This window comes from Cibotium barometz, chromosome 8, assembly GCF_041138505.1.
Source record: "Cibotium barometz isolate CiBa-2024 chromosome 8, ASM4113850v1, whole genome shotgun sequence".
Classification (NCBI taxonomy): domain Eukaryota; kingdom Viridiplantae; phylum Streptophyta; class Polypodiopsida; order Cyatheales; family Cibotiaceae; genus Cibotium; species Cibotium barometz.
The window spans coordinates 28,981,577-29,005,268 of record NC_141053.1 but is presented as its reverse complement, the minus strand read 5'-3'; the positions used below and the strand labels follow the sequence as shown (position 1 = coordinate 29,005,268).

The window sequence follows — 23,692 nt, the reverse complement described above, 5'->3', positions numbered from 1 at the left end:
ACCTTCCTTGCTCCCTTTCAAGTTCCACCTCAGACTGCAGCAGCTAGAGCTGTCACTATAGCTGATGAAGTGGAGGAAGAAAAAAGGACAGATCTATGCAACAATAGAGCAACACGGGAATAACCGTCAATTCTCAGTCCTCCTTCCAGACTCCAGCAGAGTACCAGGGTAAGCAATTCAAGCTTTTGATTGATTCAGGCAGCACTCATTCTTTTATTTCCCCAAGATGTCTACGTAAATTAGTCCTAAATCAAAAATCAAAGAAACCTATGCAAGTGGAATTGGCCAGTGGGGAAAGATTCTTTTCACACACCTTGAGACAAACCTTATTCAGTTTAGCGTAGATGGGAACGTAACAGAGTGCCAGTTCACAGTCCTACCCTTAGGAATCTATGATGGAATCCTTGGAATGGATTGGCTCCCTTGCTTGCAATTACAGTGGTGCCAAATCCATTGATCAGTGAAGCAAAGGAGAAAATCATGCAGGAAAGCAAGACTCCTCAAGAAATGAGTCGAGTTCTTGGGTACAAATTGGTTGAAGGATGCATGTATTATAATAATCGGCTATGTATCCCCAATGATGAGAGAATAAAGAGAAGAATTATGAGAGAAGCCCATGATAGTCTGATAGCTGGACATCCAGGGTTTATAAAAACCTATATGTTTGTGAAGAAAAGCTTCTTCTGGCCAGGACTCAAAAAGGATGTACTTGATCATGTGCAGAAATGCTTGATGTGCCAAAGAGTCAAGGCAGAGAGTCAAGATGCCACGGAAACTGCAACCTCTAGACATTCCTCAGATGAAGTGGGAATGTATCAGTATGGACTTTGTCACTGGATTACCTTCAGTGCAATCAGGTTACAACTCCATTTTTGTGGTAGTTGACAGGCTAACCAAAGTTGCCCATCTGATTCCAGTGAAAGAAACATACACTGCAGTGGATGCTGCCAGAGTTTTCCTTAAAGAAATCTTCTGATTGCATGGCTTACCCAGGAGGATAGTAAGTGACAGAGATCCCAAATTCACATTGAAATTCTGGACTGCATTCTTTGAAGCAGTAGGAACTTTCTTGGATCTCAGCAGAGCCTATCACCCGGAAACAGATGGCCAGACTGAAAGAGTAAATTAGGTAATAGAAGATATCCTTCGGTCATGCTGCAGCAGGAAACCCAAAAAGTGGTTAAGCCATTTACATCTGGTCGAATTTGCTTATAACACTCTTATCATCGAAGCATTGGGATAAGTCCTTTCAAAGCTTTGTATGGACAAGATTGCCTTACACCGTTGACTTGGTCTGACCCATTGATTAGAGTCGAAATGTCCAGACAAATGCTTGATGACATGGATCAGCAAATGCAATCAATCCGTAAAGATATAAAGGCAGCCCAAGATAGACAAAAGCAATATGCAGATAAAAAGAGATGAGAGAGAGAGAGTTTGAAGAATCAGATATGGTTTTCATTCGAGTACGACCAAAAAGAAGTTCCTTATCCTTAGGGAAGTACAAGAAGCTCTCTTCCAGATACTGTGGACCATACGCTGTCATAAAGAAAGTGGGCGATCTAGCCTATTAACTTCTTCTGTCTCCCCATCTCAAGGTACATAATGTATTCCATGTTAGTTTGCTTAAGAAATATGTACCCAGTCCGAGTCACTTGCTTGATCATGAACAATTGATCTCTCCGACTCAAGGCCAGATGGTACTCCAACCTGAGGAGCCTGGAAGCACTGCCGCTCCCCGTGTTACTCCGGCATGTGTTGTGGGAAGCATGGTGAAGCATGGGCCACTAAAAGTGACACCAAGGTAGACATAGGATGAGACAATCGCCACAAGATCTCCTCTATATGTGAAGCTCAATCTGGATGTGAAGGGGCGAGAGGTATTGAAGACCATTACCTTGGTTTTACCGAGGTTAACAGAGAGGTCCCGCTAAGTGCAAAAGTCTTGTAAGACATCCAACTGTCTTTGAAGCCCCTCGGCTGAGTCTGAGAGGAGGACGATGTCATTTGCATAAAGTAGTATGGGGAACAATATGCTTGCCAGTGTGGGACCGGCCCCGCCTAATCCGTCAATGAAGCTCGAGATCTCATCAATGTAGAGGCCGAAAAGAGTGGGTGATAGAGGGCAGCCCTGTTTCACCCCAATAGTGCTGGAAATCTCCTATGATGCACCTCCTGGGGCTCTCACTTGTCTGGTGATGGACTCATAGAGGGCGATGATGCTCCAAACCATGTTAGATGGGACTCCTATCTCCTGTAGACGGTGTAGGAGAGGCGGGCTCGGGTTACAGTATCAAAAGCTTTGCGGAAATCCACAAAGCAGCAATAAATCCTCTGGTGTTGCACTCTACCCTCCTCGATGATGGCACATAGGGTGAAGATGTGGTCAAGGGTAGAGTAGCTCCTCCGAAAGCCGGCCTGTCCTGAGGCTCTGTATCCCTAGCTCTCTACAAATGAATTGAGCTCCGCGTCTAGCACTCATCCATAGAGTTTGGCCAATGTGTGGCCAATCATGATCGTCAAGTAATTATTAGGATCAAGTGGATCTCCGACTTTGAGGATGGAGGTGATGGTGTTGGTGGACCAAGAGGGTGGAAATCCTTCACAAAGGGCTCTATTGAACATGTAGGCTAGTAGGGGCGCCAGGGTATCATCGGCATGCGAGATGTACTCCGCGCGAGTCCCTCATGATCCTGGGCTCGCCCATTGCGTAGTCTACGAATGGCCTTGAGGACCATGCCCTTTGTGAAGAAGGTGGAGGTGAAGGGACAGGGATCTGGTGGTGGGGGTAGGGGTGGCTGATGGGGGATATGAGGGAGCGTGCATAGGAGTGCCATGTGTCCCAGTAGGTGATAGGTGTGGGAGGGCGGTGTTCTTAGAGTTTCCTCTAGGCCTCTTTGCAGTTCGGCCCTAAGAAAAGTCGGTATAGCTCATCCTCTTTCCGAGCATAGAACTCTCGTTTCTTGCGTTGGGTGAGCTGTTGAGAAATCCGTTGTGCTTGGCGCTTCGTGATTTGCCCAATTCGTACCTCTTGCTTAAGACAGGAGTGTGTGGCCCGGCATTCGTCATCATACCAACAGTTATGGGGCATGGAACCGCAAGGAGGCTTGGCGGTAGACCGCGCCGCGTGCAGATGAAAGAAGTGGTGGCGGATGTGTGGATTATGTTGGTGAGCTGTGATGTGAGGGTGGAAGGGGGATAGTAGGTTCCACATCCTGGAGTTGGCGGTGGATGTGGTTGGAGTAAACAAGGTCAAGCTCGTGATCAAAAAGGACCTGAGTGTAATGTGAGATGGGGGGTGGTGGCTGTCAGAATACGCAGCGGAGATGATGACCAGATCTGGGAACACAAGCAAAAAATGCATGCAAAAAAACAGCACAAGAGAGAGAGAGATGTAGGCGTGTAGCTCTGCTCTGATATACACAAGAAAATCCCGGGTATGATACAAGTGTGGTATGGGGGCTGGGGGCCTATTTATATGCCCCCAGGTGGGCAGTCGGCCTGTTGAAAAAGCCTCCACGACTGTAGCATCAGTCGGCCAGCACTGAATGAAGCCCACGACTGTATATGCCCAGTCGGCCAGCAGTACAGAGGTCCACGACTGCTGTTGGGCAGTCGGCCAGTCACCTGTCTGCTGATGGGTTAGTCGGCCAGCTACTCAGTGCTCCTGCCAACTTAGAACTGCCTCCCAAGCCACAGAAAAAATGAAAAAAATAGGGGAAAAATGCGGAGAGTGGGGAAAAATGATAAAACGCCTCATAAGGGCGGGCACACCCACAACAAAGGCCCTGGTGTATAAAACTGGACAGGAGATGACTTCTAACACCCCCTCTCAGCTCCTAGCTGTGAAACCAACCACAGGGAGCTGGGGTGCCGCCTGAGCAAATCCTGAGAGAGCGACTTCGTGAAGAGGTCCACCGTACTGTCTTCCGTCGAACAAAACTCTAGCAGGATGTCATCAGCAGCGATCTGTTCACGAACAAAGTGCCTCTGGATGACCATGGGTTCCTCCAGTGGAAGCCCAAACCTGCCATGCAACCTCTGCATCCTCACAAGCAGCATCACAAGCAGCCCGGTACTCTGCCTCTGTCCGCGACAAGGCAAAAGATGACTGTGTCACCAGCCTGGACATTTCCCAGTCTGAAAGGGGTCTGGTGGACTCCATGATGTTTAAATATTTGGAAAGTACAAGCTTTGGGAATGGGGGATTATCCTAGAATACAAAGGACCACACTCCTAAAATTTAGGAGAGTTGCTATTTTTGGCCCGACTCCGATGGAAATTCTGTTCGCGTCATTACATCTGGAAATGAGCAGATACCAAGAGTTGGCAAAGTGCCTATGACAGAATGTCTACCAGTTGGCATATTTTTAGAGGTAAACATTATGGAAGGACCCATCTCTTAGATTGGGACATGTAGCAAGAAAGTGGACCAAAGTGAGACAAGTGGCCTGACACTTGTTAGAAAGTGGATCAAAGTGAGACAAGTGGCCTCACACTTGTCACTTCAGCTATTGTGTGGCTCTCCACTTGTCATCGTAGCCTTCTCTTGCCATTTTAGCTCATGGGAGGCCCAAATCTATAAATTGGAGCCCTCTCTCTTCATTAATGGAGGCTCTCTTGCTGCACACTAGCCTCTACCACCGTTACAGGCTGCCCTAATGATGGCTACTCTCTTTCTCTCTCTCTTGAAGGCTGCCCATGAAGAATACCGGCTGTTGGGGACAGTTTTGGAGGCTTCCATCGCGAAGCAATACTGAAGCTTCTGTACTTGCTGTACCACCCATTGTACCGGCTATACCAGCTTCTGTACTTGCTGTACCTGCTGTACCAGCCACCGTACCGACTGTACCAGCCACTATACCTACTGTACCAGCCCTTGTACTGGTTGTACCAGCTTCTGTACTTGCTGTACCTACTGTACCAGCCACCATACCGACTGAATCAACCATTGTACCTACTGTACCGGCTGAATGGAGAGTTGTACTTGCTGTACCCATTATATTGCATGAAGACCCGTGGTTTTTGGGGAAGAATCAGTACCCACACGGAGGTATATGGATTATGTTGTTGGCTCGGCATTTCTACAGCCTATCTTCCGGCTTGGTTGCCTCGTGTTGGGTTGTGTTATGGCATTTGTATATGGATAATCCGGCATCTCCCGTGGGGAGAGTTAGGCTCTCAAAGCTTGTACATGATATTATTCTCCTTGGGTAATAAAATACTCCAAGGGGGGGGGGGGGGTCGGCCCATTCCGGCCTCTATGCGGTGTCACACGTGCAAGCTCCATTTTCAGCATTTGTGGATGTTTTGCCTAGCTTTTATGTTTTATGCAAAGTGATGATGGATATGTGTTAAGGCTGTGGCCATGTTTAAATGTTTTAATATGCATTGATGGTATCAACAAGTGTGTCAAAGGCCCTAGTCCCCCGGGCACCGCCGCCGCGATTTACATTGGTATCAGAGCATAGGCTTTCTTGGAAGCGGAGGCTTCCTTCTATCAATAAGAAAGAGAAAAGATCTCAAGTGGGGACCACACTTACCATCATTGTTGTTAAGCATGGCCAGCCGCTTCATAGCTTATGAAGCAAGAGCATGAGCAGTAGATAGCTTGTTTATCTAAGGATTTATGAATTCACATAATTTTATCTTGGAAGTGTGGAGTTGGCTTTATGTGCACACGTTTAGCACTCTTTCCATATGGATATTGTGGATTATATTATCAAGCTTACAGGCAAGCTATATGGAGATATATCTCAGGATATCTTAAGGATATGGTGAAGAGATATTTCTTTTGGCTTCATGACCAACCTGGCAAAGAAAAGCTAAGTATACTTTGAGTTTGCAAAGTTAGTGCTTTTGCTATGAAGTGTTTTTGATGTTCACTAACCCTTGTATAACTATGCAAGGAGAAAGGTGTTGTTGTTTGCCTTGAGATGGTTTCAGGGAAACATTGTTTATGGCTCCCTTTTACTGGGATGGATTATTCTTTTTGGCTCCCTTTATTTGGGATGCATTGGACTTATGAAACTCATGATTGACATACCCTGTGTAGTGTTCTCTTGTCCTATGTGCTCTCTTGAAGATTGTTTCTACCATGTGAGGGTGGAACAATAGAGAGCAGATGGAAGGGAACATGCGCACTTCAAAGGATAGTGACAAGCACAACATACCCTGTGTAGTGTTCTCTTGTCCTACGTGCTCTCTTGAAGATTGTTTCTACCATGTGTGGGTGGAACAATAGAGAGCAGATGGAAGGGAACATGCGCACTTCAAAGGATAGTGACAAGCACAACATACCCTGTGTAGTGTTCTCTTGTCCTACGTGCTCTCTTGAAGATTGTTTCTACCATGTGTGGGTGGAACAATAGAGAGCAGATGGAAGGGAACATGGGCACTTGAGAGGGTAGTGTGAGTTGGTGGCCGAAATGCCTACAAACTATTGGTGGCCGAAATGCCTATAAACTTTGTGTAGCAGAAATGCTTATGGAACACCAAGTTATCTATGCCTGCGACGAATGATTGTTTTATCTTGTTACTTGAGCCCACCTCTCATCCAAGGTGTGTGGTCAGAGTACCAACACGGTGTGCAAGTGGTAAAGTGGACATGACGGGACTTATGTCTATGCCAAGGGTCATGTGGACCGATGTCTTGTTGGCAGGAGACTTATTTTTCGCCCATTTACTTGGGACATGGATTATGATATCTGGACTTATGGGACTATTTTGTCTCGCCCATTTACTTGGGACATGGATTATGATATCTGGACTTATGGGACTGATTTGTCTCGCCCATTTATCTTGGGACATGATTATGATATCTGGACTTATGGGACTTTTTTTGTCTCGCCCATTTATCTTGGGACATGATTTTGATATTGGTATTATGGAGACTTATTTAGTCTTGCCCATTTCTTTGGGACATGGATTCCTCAGTTGTATTGGATTTTTGAGACTGTCTCGTCTCGCCCAATCGATGGGACATGATTATATCTTGAATATATGGCTTGAAGCTTAAAGTTGCGAACAACTTTTAAGAAGTTGGGGAGAATGTCACCAGCCTGGACGTTTCCCAGTCTAAAAGGAATCTGGTGGACTCCAGGATGTTTAAATATTTGGAAAGTACAAGCTTTGGGAATGGGGGATTATCCTAGAATACAAAGGACCACACTCCTAAAATTTAGGAGAGTTGCTATTTTTGGCCCGACTCCGATGGAAATTCTGTTCGCGTCATTACATCTGGAAATGAGCAGATACCAAGAGTTGGCAAAGTGCCTATGACAGAATGTCTACCAGTTGGCATATTTTTAGAGGTAAACATTATGGAAGGACCCATCTCTTAGATTGGGACATGTAGCAAGAAAGTGGACCAAAGTGAGACAAGTGGCCTGACACTTGTTAGAAAGTGGATCAAAGTGAGACAAGTGGCCTCACACTTGTCACTTCAGCTATTGTGTGGCTCTCCACTTGTCATCGTAGCCTTCTCTTGCCATTTTAGCTCATGGGAGGCCCAAATCTATAAATTGGAGCCCTCTCTCTTCATTAATGGAGGCTCTCTTGCTGCACACTAGCCTCTACCACCGTTACAGGCTGCCCTAATGATGGCTACTCTCTTTCTCTCTCTCTTGAAGGCTGCCCATGAAGAATACCGGCTGTTGGGGACAGTTTTGGAGGCTTCCATCGCGAAGCAATACTGAAGCTTCTGTACTTGCTGTACCACCCATTGTACCGGCTATACCAGCTTCTGTACTTGCTGTACCTGCTGTACCAGCCACCGTACCGACTGTACCAGCCACTATACCTACTGTACCAGCCCTTGTACTGGTTGTACCAGCTTCTGTACTTGCTGTACCTACTGTACCAGCCACCATACCGACTGAATCAACCATTGTACCTACTGTACCGGCTGAATGGAGAGTTGTACTTGCTGTACCCATTATATTGCATGAAGACCCGTGGTTTTTGGGGAAGAATCAGTACCCACACGGAGGTATATGGATTATGTTGTTGGCTCGGCATTTCTACAGCCTATCTTCCGGCTTGGTTGCCTCGTGTTGGGTTGTGTTATGGCATTTGTATATGGATAATCCGGCATCTCCCGTGGGGAGAGTTAGGCTCTCAAAGCTTGTACATGATATTATTCTCCTTGGGTAATAAAATACTCCAAGGGGGGGGGGGGGTCGGCCCATTCCGGCCTCTATGCGGTGTCACACGTGCAAGCTCCATTTTCAGCATTTGTGGATGTTTTGCCTAGCTTTTATGTTTTATGCAAAGTGATGATGGATATGTGTTAAGGCTGTGGCCATGTTTAAATGTTTTAATATGCATTGATGGTATCAACAAGTGTGTCAAAGGCCCTAGTCCCCTGGGCACCGCCGCCACGAGTTACATTGGTAGCAAAGATGTCACCAGCCTGGACATTTCCCAGTCTGAAAGGGGTCTGGTGGACTCCATGATGTTTAAATATTTGGAAAGTACAAGCTTTGGGAATGGGGGATTATCCTAGAATACAAAGGACCACACTCCTAAAATTTAGGAGAGTTGCTATTTTTGGCCCGACTCCGATGGAAATTCTGTTCGCGTCATTACATCTGGAAATGAGCAGATACCAAGAGTTGGCAAAGTGCCTATGACAGAATGTCTACCAGTTGGGATATTTTTAGAGGTAAAGATTATGGAAGGACCCATCTCTTAGATTGGGACATGTAGCAAGAAAGTGGACCAAAGTGAGACAAGTGGCCTGACACTTGTTAGAAAGTGGATCAAAGTGAGACAAGTGGCCTCACACTTGTCATTTCAGCTATTGTGTGGCTCTCCACTTGTCACCGTAGCCTTCTCTTGCCATTTTAGCTCATGGGAGGCCCAAATCTATAAATTGGAGCCCTCTCTCTTCATTAATGGAGGCTCTCTTGCTGCACACTAGCCTCTACCACCATTACAAGCTGCCCTAATGATGGCTACTCTCTTTCTCTCTCTCTTGAAGGCTGCCCATGAAGAATACCGGCTGTTGGGGACTGTTTTGGAGGCTTCTATCGCGAAGAAATACTGAAGCTTCTGTACTTGCTGTACCACCCATTGTACCGGCTATACCAGCTTCTGTACTTGCTATACCTACTGTACCAGCCACCGTACCGACTGTACCAGCCCCTGTACTGGTTGTACCAGCTTCTGTACTTGCTGTACCTACTGTACCAACCACCATACCGACTGTACCAGCCATTGTACCTACTGTACCGGCTGAATGGAGAGTTGTACTTGCTGTACCCTTTCTATTGCATGAAGACCCGTGGTTTTTGGGGAAGAATCAGTACCCACACGGAGGTATATGGATTATGTTGTTGGCTCAGCATTTCTACAGCCTATCTTCCGACTTGGTTGCCTCGTGTTGGGTTGTGTTATGGCATTTGTATATGGATAATCCGGCATCTCCCGTGGGGAGAGTAAGGCCCTCAAAGCTTGTACATGATATTATTCTCCTTGGGTAATAAAATACTCCAGGGGGGGGGGGTCGGCCCATTCCGGCCTCTATGCGGTGTCACACGTGCAAGCTCCATTTTCAGCATTTGTGGATGTTTTGCCTAGCTTTTATGTTTTATGCAAAGTGATGATGGATATGTGTTAAGGCTGTGGCCATGTTTAAATGTTTTAATATGCATTGATGGTATCAACAAGTGTGTCAAAGGCCCTAGTCCCCCGGGCACCGCCGCCACCAGTTACATTGGTATCAAAGATGTCACCAGCCTGGACATTTCCCAGTCTGAAAGGGGTGTGGTGGACTCCACGATGTTTAAATATTTGGAAAGTACAAGCTTTGGGAATGGGGGATTATCCTAGAATACAAAGGACCACACTCCTAAAATTTAGGAGAGTTGCTATTTTTGGCCCGACTCCGATGGAAATTCTGTTCACGTCATTACATCTGGAAATGAGCAGATACCAAGAGTTGGCAAAGTACCTATGACAGAATGTCTACCAGTTGGGATATTTTTAGAGGTAAAGATTATGGAAGGACCCATCTCTTAGATTGGGACATGTAGCAAGAAAGTGGACCAAAGTGAGACAAGTGGCCTGACACTTGTTAGAAAGTGGATCAAAGTGAGACAAGTGGCCTCACACTTGTCACTTCAGCTATTGTGTGGCTCTCCACTTGTCATCGTAGCCTTCTCTTGCCATTTTAGCTCATGGGAGGCCCAAATCTATAAATTGGAGCCCTCTCTCTTCATTAATGGAGGCCCTCTCGCTGCACACTAGCCTCTACCACCGTTCCAAGCTGCCCTAATGATGGCTACTCTCTTTCTCTCTCTCTTGAAGGCTGCCCATGAAGAATACCAGCTGTTGGGGACTATTTTGGAGGCTTCCATCGCGAAGAAATACTGAAGCTTCTGTACTTGCTGTACCACCCATTGTACCGGCTATACCAGCTTTTGTACTTGTTGTACCTGCTATACCAACCACCGTACCGACTGTACCAGCCATTGTACCTGCTGTACCAGTCCTTGTACTGGTTGTACCAGCTTTTGTACTTGCTGTACCTACTGCACCAGCCACCATACCGACTGTACCAGCCATTGTACCTACTGTACCGGCTGAATGGAGAGTTGTACTTGCTGTACCCTTTCTATTGCATGAAGACCCGTGGTTTTTGGGGAAGAATCAGTACCCACACGGAGGTATATGGATTATGTTGTTGGCTCGGCATTTCTACAGCCTATCTTCCGGCTTGGTTGCCTCGTGTTGGGTTGTGTTATGGCATTTGTATATGGATAATCCGGCATCTCCCGTGGGGAGAGTAAGGCCCTCAAAGCTTGTACATGATATTATTCTCCTTGGGTAATAAAATACTCCAAGGGGGGGGGGGGTCGGCCCATTCCGGCCTCTATGTGGTGTCACACGTGCAAGCTCCATTTTCAGCATTTGTGGATGTTTTGCCTAGCTTTTATGTTTTATGCAAAGTGATGATGGATATGTGCTTAGGCTGTGGCCATGTTTAAATGTTTTAATATGCATTTATGGTATTAACAAGTGTGTCAAAGGCCCTAGTCCCCTGGGCACCGCCGCCGCGAGTTACAGACTGTCTCTTACTGCTCCAAAAACCTGCTCCTAGGCCTGAAGTAGATCTCCTCGTGTCCGGATCTCCTCCCCAAACCGAGTCACTCCAACCGTGGAGTTAGACTCCATCCAACAATCCCCCTCCTGTGTACAAGAGTCCATGATCCTTCGCATGCTGCAAAAAACACAGAAAATGCAATCCTGCCTCCGAAAGAGACATCTGCAACCATGAGCTCAACTGCCTCATCAGGAAGCTCCCGTCCAATCTGGTGTCCATCAACCAGATCCATGAACCATACTACTTCTGAGTCAAAAAGGCATCACACTGCTCACAAGGATCAACACCTATTACGGTGCACAAACAAGTCCTAGAAACCTGCTGAAGACCACGCAAGGCCTTCTGAAACCTGTCAACCACCCCCTCTGAATCCGGAACCGCAAAGCTTGGAGAAACCACCTCCTTCTGCAAGTAATCACCGGCCACCTGCGTGGCTTTCCGAAAGGTCCCCGTGGAAAGAACATCCTCATCTACTGGAGGTTCTTTGTCCCGAACACTACGAGACATCAAAGCATAAGTGACCTGTTCAGTTTCCTCTGACTGACGAACACAGGAACCACCAACATCAGTACTACTGGAGAGTTCCTGCCAACTGCTACCATCTACTGGCAAGCTATCCACCATCTGGTCCCGGAAAGCCCGCACCTGCAGCATATCCACACTTAAGTGGCCATAACCAGACTGCCACTCATCACAAACCTGAGGACCTGGGAGAGAGAGTGCTGAAAGCTTGTAAACTCCATTCTCCACTCCACCTTCCCAAACCACTTGGCCTGTTGCTTTGAGAGCAACAAAATGCTCATCAAACTCCACCCGTATGCCAGTCTTGCAAACTTGATGCACTGACAACAGATGAAAACCAAGTGCCGGAACATACAACACCTGGGAGGAATGCTTCCCGCCTCTGCCATCGGGAACTATCTCCATCCTATCCTCACTGTGAACTCGGATAGTGGATGTATCACCAGTAAGAATATGACCAGAAAGCCTGCAGAGATCCTATAAACCGGAATGGGAAGGAGTCATGTGCCTGGAAGCACCACTGTCGAGAATCCAATCCCAACTATCCGTTGCGGAGCGTCCTCCAATCTCCTCCCCGCCTGAAGAAAATGAAACATCGGTGTCCACCACCTCCAGGTGCACAAAAGCCGGAGTCTTCATGATTGCTGCTGAGGAATCTTCACCCTTCTCGGTCTTCCGCTTGGGACACTGCCTCCAGTAGTGGCCTTTCTCGCCACAATCATTACAGGTCCTCTCTGCCTTTAGTTTCTCGTGGTCAGTAAACGGACTTCTTCTCAGAAGACTTCTCCGACGAAGCCTTCCCTTTGCCCGTGTTACGGCCCTTCGACCGTTGGCCAGTTAAGGCCTCCGAACCTCCACCCTGAGGAGGGTTCGTGAATCGTGAATCGTTCCTCCTGGTCCAGGACCATGGGCACAAGCTCCTCCCACGTGATGGTGCTGAGCCTGCCACTAGTAATCAAAGACGAGTACAATGCTGAGTACGAAGAGGGCAAGTGCGACAGCAACGTTATGGCCATGTCCTCTGACGATATCTCCTTCCCAGCCTGAAGAACTTCCTGCTGAAGAGCCTGCAGCTTGTTAATATGCTCCCGCATCGTCGACGACTTTGCAGGGTTCATAACCCGCATCTGTACTTCCAAGGAAATCCTCTTCATGGGCAATACCCTGTTGTAAAGTGAGGCCAAATGCTGCCATATACCTCTGGCCAACGTCATATGCTTTACATGATTGATTACCTGTGGTGTGCAATTGAGAAAGATAAACGAACGGACCCTGGCGTTGACACGATCCCACATGTGTGTCTGAGCCTCCCGGTCCTTTCGGGTTGACGGTAACTCCCCTTCCTCTACTTCCGGCCGTGGAACCCCAACAACGACGAAATCAGCGAGGTCGTAAGACTCCAGAACACATTCCATCATAACCTTCCATATGCCGTAGTTGCTCCCGTCCAATTGACGGTCTACCGGGAACGTGGGGAGTGTCGGGATCTTCACATGTCTCTCGGCCATCTCAAACAGATCTGCCATTGCGGGGATGTACTCTGAAAAGGGTGGGTGGGTGGGAACAAAGAAGAACTAACACTTGCAAGTGGCTGTCCAGCAAATCAGCCCGCCGTCCTCTTGCTTCTCCTCTTCCCGAACAGTCCCAAACAGTCCACCAATCAGCCACAAAACAGTCCCCCTCTTGCTCACACAAATCCCAAGACCTATCTAGAGCCTAGGGCTCTGATACCATGTCAGAATACGCAGCGGAGATGATGACCAGATCTGGACACGAGCAAAAAACGCATGCAGAAAAATAGCACAAGACACAGAGAGATGTAGGCGTGTAACTCTGCTCTGATATACACAAGAAAATCCCAGGTATGATACAAGTGTGGTATGGGGGCTGGGGGCCTATTTATATGCCCCCAGATGGGCAGTCGGCCTGCTGAAAAAGCCTCCACGACTGTAGCATCAGTCGGCCAGCACTAAATGAAGCCCACGACTGTATATGCCCAGTCGGCCAGCAGTACAGATGTCCACGACTGCTGTTGGGCAGTCGGCCAGTCACCTGTCTACTGATGGGTCAGTCGGCCAGCTACTCAGTGCTCCTGCCAACTCAGAACTGCCTCCCAAGCCACAGAAAAAATGGAAAAAATAGGGGAAAATGCGGAGAGTGGGGAAAAATGATAAAACACCTCATAAGGGCGGGCACACCCACAACAAAGGCCCTGGTGTATAAAACTGGATAGGAGATGACTTCTAACAGTGGCAGGGGGATGAGTGGTGTGCAAGTAAGAGTGAAAGAGAGGTAGGCATGGTCAGCTTCAAAGGGGGGTGGCGGGATGGAGAAGTCAGGGAGAAGGTGTGCAAAGCCAAAGATCCCATAAGGTAGTCCACGGTGCTAGTACCTTCAGAGTGAGGGAAGGAGGTGAGGGCGTCGGAGGAGGGCCATCGAGACATCCCATTATAGATAACGAGACCATGTGCAGCTCCCAGCTCTAAGAAATATCTCCCATACACCGTGACTTCCTCACGGTCCTGTGATGATCTCTGCAGCCCTGTGTCAGTGATGTCCAGCTCCTGTAGTCTGATAGGGTCATCCAGATCGAATAGTGGGACCTGCTGACTTCCCGTCTTGAAGTTGAAATCCCCAAGCAGGAGGACTTCCCCAAGCTGTGAGAACTCCATAATATCCCCATATAATGGTAAGTACAGTGACCGGCCATGATGTGCGGCGTAAGGGGAGTGGCGTGGTGCAAAATAACACATAGCAATGTGGATGACTCTGTCACTGCTAAGCTGTAGCCGCACCCAAAGATACCGTGCATCCTCATCCTTCCGGACGACGCTAAGAATCTGTCGAAGATGGTCTCTAAAAAGGACAGCTACCCCTCCAGAGACATGCTCCTCCTGATGTGCAGGTCTCGGCTTGGAAAGCTGACTCCCACTCATACCCGGCTATGTATGATGGTAAGCCTCTCTCAGGGCTTTGATGAGTCTCTGTATAAAAAATGACATCCATGCCTATGAGAATCTCGCTCAAGCTTCCTGGATTCGACCACAGCATGCCATTGCAGTTCCATACTGCTAACCTCACGTGTTTGGTCTCATAGACCCCACGTCCCTATTTGGGACGATGCTCATTGATAATGACCCTACCATCTCTGTAGATAGCCCACTTGCCTGCTCTACAAGACTCATGAACTGTCACCATCGCCTCACGCCAGTGTGCCACCTGTGCTAGGGTGAGATCATCTCCCATGTACATCTCTGTGCCCTTGAGGGCAACCCGCTTGTCTAAGAAGGCCTGTCTACTGGTGGCATCAAGGAATCTAATGATGAGGGGCCACTCTCGTGTCATATCCTTGCCTACCCTCCATGTATCTGCAAAGGGGGAGACCATCTCGTCCACTCCTAGCATCTGGCAAAGAGTCATGGCATCCTCCTTGGGGGAAGCCCTTGCCTGTAGCCCCCGCACTCGCACATGGAGGGCCCTATCCTTCCTACGTTTCTCCTCCTCGAGAGTCTCATGTATGATGCTCTATGGGGGTTTGTGCTTCTTCACCACCTCCACCCAATCTTTCTTAGTGATCTGTAGTTGTTCCCGCAGCTTTCAACTGCTCCAAGTCACTCATTAGACCCTCCTGAATATTCAGTTCCCCTTCCTCCACTGTATGGTCCTTGACCGTAGCCTTTAGGGCTTCCATTTATGCTCGGAGTTCCCCTATCACTGGGGCAGCCTCTAGCGTTCCTTGTTGTTGCAGTTGGGTCCCTTTCAACATCTGAATCACCTTCTCCTGGTGGTTCACCTGTGCTACCAATTCTTCAATCTTGTTGTTCTTGCCTTGTATCTCCTTGCGGAGGCCTTCCAATTGTTTTTCATGTTGGTTCAGGACCCTCTCCAACACCTTTTTCTATTCGCCCAATAACTTCTTGGTGTTGTCCTCCATTGTCTTGATGTATGCCTCTAGCTCCTATAGATTCATTGTGGCTATCTCTCCCTAGTTGCTGCCCTGGAGGCTGGCAGATGGCGCGCAAGTGTAGGCAGTGTAACTATTTGGCCCTCCTAGCTCTATTCACATAATGAAATCCATGCCTGGACACCAGGCAGGTGGAAGAAGACATGGGGGCAGGGTCCATAAGGATTGATTAAGAAAAAGCACCATTTTTGGTCAAAAAGCAAGAAAAAGCAAAAAGTCAAACAAGGTTGACCACGAGCCAAGGGCACCATTGGAAAGAGGAGACTAAGCCGAACCAAAAAGCTAAAAGCCACTTTCCCAAAAAGCAGCTCTAGGGCCAAAAAGCAAGGGCCTGAAGTTGTAAAAGCACAAATCCAGAACTTTGGCTATCTTGTTGTTCTTGCCTTGTATCTCCTTGCGGAGGCCTTCCAATTGTTTTTCATGTTGGTTCAGGACCCTCTCCAACACCTTTTTCTATTCGCCCAATAACTTCTTGGTGTTGTCCTCCATTGTCTTGATGTATGCCTCTAGCTCCTATAGATTCATTGTGGCTATCTCTCCCTAGTTGCTGCCCTGGAGGCTGGCAGATGGCGCGCAAGTGTAGGCAGTGTAACTATTTGGCCCTCCTAGCTCTATTCACATAATGAAATCCATGCCTGGACACCAGGCAGGTGGAAGAAGACATGGGGGCAGGGTCCATAAGGATTGATTAAGAAAAAGCACCATTTTTGGTCAAAAAGCAAGAAAAAGCAAAAAGTCAAACAAGGTTGACCACGAGCCAAGGGCACCATTGGAAAGAGGAGACTAAGCCGAACCAAAAAGCTAAAAGCCACTTTCCCAAAAAGCAGCTCTAGGGCCAAAAAGCAAGGGCCTGAAGTTGTAAAAGCACAAATCCAGAACTTTGGCTATTATTAATAATATTTAATAAAAAGACAAAAGCAAAGCAAAAGCATTACTTTTTGGCAAAAAGCAAGGCTTCCCCAAGTATAAAAGAAGCCTGAGCCTCTCTTGAGCATCAAGTTGAAGAAGAACCTCTTCATCGCGTTCCCTCTTCGTTCAAGCGTGGAGATTATCTTCTTCATCATCTATGAACCAAATCATGGAGTTTTTCATTACTACTGTTGATTTCAGAGCGCCTCCAGCAACTGCAATGCCACGTCGCTATCTTTCCGTGCGACTGTACGGATCCGTATAGCTGTACAGACAGAAAATTCCAAAAACCCTAAAACTGCTCGAAAAAACCCTAAAAACTGCTTTTTGGATGTTTTTATCTTCGGAAAACCATTAAAATAGGTTTTATATTAGTTTTCTTGCCAAAAAGAGCTTCTCTAGGGTTTTCATCATCGACAAGGCTATAGGACTTGTGGAGATTATTCATGGGATGAGGGAGTGGATTTAGAGCTTAGACATGGAAGCTTGAACTTGAGCAAAGACATGAAGAACTTGGACATAGAGCTTGGGCATGAAGCTTGGACATGAACATGGAACACAGAGCTTAGACATGGAGCTTGAATTTTGGATAGGGATTTGGACTTGGACTTGGATTTGGATTCATTTGACGTGCGATTCATTGGATTTGGATATTGGATCTGGTACTAGTCCGGTGAGAGATACTTGTGGGTCATCCTAAGCACACTTTGCTATTTATAGTCTCTTAACCTTAATGGAGAGCTGGCCGACTGCTGTCGGCCAGCTGACTGGACATAAAATCATGCATATGATGCGCCTGTAGCTGCCCTTTTTCTGATTCAGCCGACAACCCTTTTTGGTCTCAGCCGACAGCTCCCGTTCTGTTTCTGGTACAACCGACAGGAATCCAAGTCTATTCTCCAGTCCAACACTGCTCCTTGTGCTCCGAGTCCTAGCTCTCTCTGGTTCATACTCTTTATCTGGCTGCCTCTTCTGGACCAACATCTGAGAATGTCCATGGCATCTTTCATGCACATGACACAAATATACCTCGAGCTTATGAGGAAGTGGTTGGTCCAGATGTATTTGAAGTACAGATACAGACGTCTTGCGATCAAGATAGAATCAAGAGGGAGGGACTGTGCCTCTAGCTCTCTTCATTGTATATATATATATATTGGACTGGAACTGACCGTTATTTTGCTTATAATGGTTACTTGGACATGCTCTAGTTTGGGTGGCAAAGATGCCAGAAAGCCCAAGGAGCAAGATTTGTATATGGACGGCAACAATGCCAAAACGAGATTTGTATATGGAAGGCAATGATGCCAGATGACCCATAGGACGACAACGATGCCAGAACAAGATTTGTATATGCGAGGCAACGATGCCAGATGACCCATTGGACGGCAACGATGCCAGATATCTTGGACTTCGTAGTCGGGCGGTCATTGCGACCAGATGGCCCAGATGATTGTATTGGATTCACAATCGGGTGGTCATTGCGACCAGATGGCCCAGATGACTGTATTGGATTTCGCAGTCGGGCGGTCATTGCGACCAGATGGCCCAAATGACTGTATTGGATTTCGCAGTCAGGCGGTCATTGCGACCAGATGGCCCCGATGATTGTATTGGATTTCGCAGTCGGGCGGTCATTGCGACCAGATGGCCCAAATGACTGTATTGGATTTCACAATCGGGCGGTCATTGCGACCAGATGGCTCAGATGACTGTACTGGATTTCATAGTCGAGCAGTCAATATGACCAGATGGCCCAGATGACTATTGATGAACTCTTGGGCAGTCCCAGTGACCAAATGGCCTTGAGGATAGTCTGAGCAGTCCTAGTGGCCAGATAGCTCAGCCAGTTTCGATGAAACCAGATAGGACAATCCATGAACAGGAGGATCATTACTTGTGCATTGCATACTGATGTATGTTTGAATTTCTTTGACTTTGTGTGCTGTTCTTGATGTGTGGACAATGCTTGGATTTATGGCATGTGAGTCCACTGGGCTCCAGACTACCTGGCCAGTACCTGGAATACCTAGTAGACGTGAATGATGCATACTTGTTTGTTGACTAGCTTGTGTCTAGTTTTTTTCGGGAGGTAAGTATGCATTTATTTTATCTAACACATGTGACAGGCCATGAAGATGTACCATCAAGAACAAGGACATCGGTCAAAGAAAAAGCATTGAGATATTGCCAGATAAGCAGATGACACCATAGACATGGAGAAAGACCAGATGCACAAGCGTACCAGATGGGGCTAGTACCTTCAAACATATGGAAGTACTTCATGCACTTGGAACACACGGATATACATGGAACATATGGATGTGCTTGGAACACTTGTAGTCCGCAGTTGAGGACAACTGCGATGTAAGAGAAAGGGAATGTAACTATTTGGCCCTCCTAGCTTTATTTCACAAAATGAAATCCATACCTGGACACTAGGCAAGTGGAAGAAGACATGGAGGGCAAGGTCCATAAGGATTGATTAAGAAAAAGCACCATTCTTGGTCAAAAAGCTTTTTCAAACATGGTTGACCACGAGCCAAGGGCACCATTGGAAAGAGGAGACTAAACCGGACCAAAAAGCTAAAAGCCGCTTTCCCAAAAAGCAGCTCTAGGGCCAAAAAGCAAGGGCCTGAAGTTGTAAAAGCACAAATCAAGAACTTTGGCTATTATTAATAATATTTAATAAAAAGACAAAAGCAAAGCAAAAGCATTACTTTTTGGCAAAAAGCAAGGCTTCCCCAAGTATAAAAGAAGCATGAGCCTCTCTTGAGCATCAAGTTGAAGAAGAACCTCTTCATCGTGTTGCCTCTTCGATCAAGGGTGGAGATTATCTTCTTCATCATCTATGAACCAAATCATAGAGTTTTTCATCGCTACCGTTGATTTCAGAGCGCCTCTAGCAACTGCAGTGCCACGTCACTATCTTTCCATGCGACTGTACGGATAGAAAATTCCAAAAACCCTAAAATTGCTCAAAAAACCCTAAAAACTGCTTTTTGGAGGTTTTTATCGTCGGAAAACCATTAAAACAGGTTTTACGTTAGTTTTCTTACCAAAAAGAGCTTCTCTAGGGTTTTCATCATCGACAAGGCTATAGGAATTGTGGAGATTATTCATGGGCTGAGGGAGTGGATTTAGAGCTTAGACATGGAAGCTTGAACTTGAGCAAAGACAAGAAGAACTTGGACATAGAGCTTGGGCATGAAGCTTGGACATGAACATGGAACACAGAGCTTAGACATGGAGCTTGAATTTTGGATAGGGATTTGGACTTGGACTTGGATTTGGATTCATTGGACTTGCGATTCATTGGATTTGGATATTGGATTTGGTAGTAGCCCGGTGAGAGATACTTGTGGGTCATCCCGTGGTGTGCGCGGCATCAGAGAGATCTTGTGTGTCGACATCGACATCGACTTGGATATCCTACATCGGCATATTTGTCTGTTTTCTATCCATTGATCGTATTGATCCTAGCCAGCGTGCCCGTGGATTGTTCCTGAATAAATTCCTGAAAGGGGGTGAGGCCTGTTCCCTGCTCAATGTGGTGTACTATGCAAGATCCCCGTTCCCCTCTTTATAATTTTCTCTCTTGGACACGTGGTTGAGTCTGTCACTACACGCCCCGCTGGGTTTACAGGTAGTGAAGCTAGGTGTGCGCAGCGCTGGGCACAGGAGCGAAATGGACAAAGGGTGCACAAGCAGAGGACCTACGCACAATGCTAACGCCAGCGGCGCAAAGCAAGAGCAAGGGTGCACAAGCTCCCAACAAACCTCTAACTTCGAAGTCAATCTGGTGTTATGAGGATTAACCAACATATCTATAGCGATTTGGGCCCACAACTGCACACGTGATTCAAAAGATCACAGTGGCCAACACCTAGACTCTCATGCTAGGCCTAATAAGGGTCTTGACCACACATGATATATGTCAGCCAACCTAAACTGTCCCCGTGGCTCAAAACTTGGATAAATTGTAGCAAGCCTTTTATAACACAAGGCGATTACAAACACACAAATATAATCCTGTTTCCGGGACATCTCGAGTAGAGAACCCTTATTGACACTCTATCATTTAGAATGCCCAATCTATATCTATCTCCAAAAGAGACAGATCACAGAATGTGACAGTGAAACATTTTTCGGGTGCTAAAGTAGAGGTTTCCAGCGTCTCTAGAGCATCTTCATCTGCATTTTCAGCCACCAAGTTGGCATGATTCATCTCTTGTTCTTTGTCATTCTTTTGAAGCAACGGTCTTCTATGTGACCTAGCTTCTTGCAAAAGGTGCACTTGACGGCTTTCCCTTTGTTCTTGCCCTTTTGTTTTGTGAAGAAACCCTTTTGTAAGTCAAAGTCGGTAGCAGCTTGCTCTTGAAGTTGTCTATCCTCGTCAATCAGGATAGCCACCATGTTTTCATACGTCTCACTAGATACCCGAAGTGTAGATAGCACTTCTTTGAACCTCTCAATCTCTTCTAGGCTGGAGAAGAGTACCACCTTTTTGTCATCTTCGTCAGTGTTGGTGTCATGTGCATGAAAGATGCCATGGACATTCTCAGATGCTGGTCCAAAAGAGGCGGCCAGATAAAGAGAATGAGAACCAGATAGAACTAGATAGAACCAAGATTATGGAGCACACAGTGCAGAGATTAGCTAGTGTGGACTTGGAGAAGGACTAGGATGCACTGTCAGCTGCATGTCTGCCGCCGCTGAGGCGGCTGTAGGCACATCTATATTTACGGATTTTATGATTATTTTGTCCAGTAGGCTGGCCGACTCCAAGAAGTCCAAGAGACTAATAAGGCCAAGGTGCTCATTGTGTTAGACCATTCAACTCTTTAGGAGTTGGGTCCCTAGGGTCCCAGTTAGGGACAGATTTCGGTGATGTTCACCTTTTTATGAAGGCAGCCGAGGGCTGTAGATTAGGAGTACCTTTTTGTACTATATGAAATATACTGAATTTCCAGCATGTCTCTCTCTCTCTCTACTCGCTCTTCATGTCTACGTTTTGCATCAGCATGTTTCCAGTAGTGTTAAAGAAGACCCCCAGAGCTTCCGCATGTTCCAGTTGGCCCTTAAGGCATCCAGTTGTTGCAGTAGAGAGCCTATGGTGCTGAGGTGCTCTGAAAGAGAATGGTCCAGTTCCATTTTGAGATTGTAATATTTTTTCTTGAGAAAGCCTAGAATTGCTAATTTAATTCTCAAACATACTCTCAAACTTATCCCATACCTCCTTTAAGGTTTTGTCAAAGTCGAGGTAATGTATAAGATTGTCAACCAATCCAAGACCTATATGTGCCAAAGCTCAGTCAGGTCATTCTAGGCTTGCACGGCTGGCGATGTAGCGGCACCTTCATGTTTCTCCCTTTGCTCCCTCAATGACATTCCGCTCCCTCCACGACATTCCAGAACCCGTCCAGCATCAGCAATAGCCTTATCTTGGTTTGCCATGTGGGGAAGTTCTTCCCATTGAATATTTATAGAGTTAAGTTACCTCTATTGACTCCATCATGCTCAATTTTGAACAAGGCCCAGTTTATACTAATGCTAGAATGTTTAATTAGATGAATATCACCTCATTTGTGAAAATAACCAAAATCTGAATTGATGCACGAGGGGTAAGGTGATGGAATGATGGATGACCGCAACGACAGCAGTGGCGACGCCCGGGCGATGGTGTTGGGTAGCCGCAAGGCACTAGTGGGAGATAGGTGAGGAGCTGGTGGTGCAGCTCAAGACAAGGCAGATAGTGGTGCATCCAGCGTCGTTAGAGGAGATGGCATTGCAGAGGCAAGACGGGTATGCCGACCTCAGCAGGTCGCAACAGCCACCATTCTAGTCAAGCACCAACCGATTTTCCCTGATCACATCCTCCACGCACAAGGATGCCAGCTGGTTCGTGCTGGGACAATTGCTTGAAGCAGCGACAATGCAAGTGCCGCAGAATGTTGTAGGTGGATGTGGGGAGCTGCAAGCAGCAAAGATGATAACAAGGCTGAGATACGCAGTAGGCAGATGGGGGCAATCGGCAATGCGACAGTTGGAGTGGGAGGCTGTGTAGCTGATGGCTAACCTGGCTCTAATACCATGATGGATTTCATGGTAACAGTGACGGGAGTCCGTGAGGAGACAAGGGATGATGGCAATCATCCAAGGTCAAAGGTTGGAATTCATCAAGATGTCATGTGCACACATGGACATGGCTAATCTCAAAAGATAATCCATGGAATCGGCAATAGATAAACAATAGTCTAGACAATAGTCTAGGGTAGTAGCAAGCCTCTGACAGGCACCGGAAGGCATCTCGTTGGACCAAGAACTCATCGGTCAAGCAAAGAAGGTGTTTCACTTCAAGTAGGCAACATTTATGTATTTATGTGTCCATGGAGCTGGCCGACCAGCAGTCGGCCAGTTGGAAGGGCTTCCAAGAGCCTATAAAAGACAAGCAATAGCTTCATTCGTAGGCATCTGACCCCATTCTTGAGGCAAGTCAAGAGTCAACCTTTTGGGTGGTCTTGTGTTACCTTTTGGAAGGCCAAAGGCCACAGAATCTGTACAATAAAAAACATACATCTTTTTGTATAATAGAATTATTGAAAATACAGCTGTCTATCTCTCTTCTCTCTCTTTCTTTGTTGTGTCTTGCATCAAGGTTCTTATTCAGCATACTTAGGGTTGAAAGAAGGTACATAGAGCTTCTGTGCATGTGATAGTTCACTAGGGTTCAGTGCTTCCTGCTAGAGAACTAGAGCATGGCTAGCCTAGCTACCTCTAACCTTTGCGATGGAGTTTCACCGCCACTTACACTTACGAACCATTTTCTACTTTTCGGGTTTTCGTTCCTTTCATGTTTTTGCTGGGCTGATTACACATCACCCAGCCTCTTTAAAGTTAACCCGCACAGTTTCTTTCGGGCAGCCAACAAGCCAGATAAGAGCCACTTCACGCATGTCCATAGATATGTACCCCATGAGGTGTATCCCATGCATGCATAAGCCCCACCTTGCCACACAGTCTTCTAAAATGAACGTGTAATGCTTGGTTGTGGGTGTGCTCACAACATGGATTCAGGATGCCCACAGAAGGTCTGGAGTCATTCACCTCAAACCCAACCATGAGTGAACTCTTGGTCAGTTGTCATTTCTGTAAAGATAAGCACATCCACCAATGGCCTAGAGAAAAGT

General features: G+C 46.8%; 1 protein-coding gene across 4 annotated transcripts in view; it reads right to left on the bottom strand.

Annotated features, from left to right (window-relative positions):
* The window catches only part of LOC147636121 (uncharacterized), a 60,306-nt gene that overhangs the window by 33,377 nt on the left and 3,237 nt on the right, over positions 1-23,692 (bottom strand). The gene's annotated exons all lie outside the window — the stretch shown is intronic.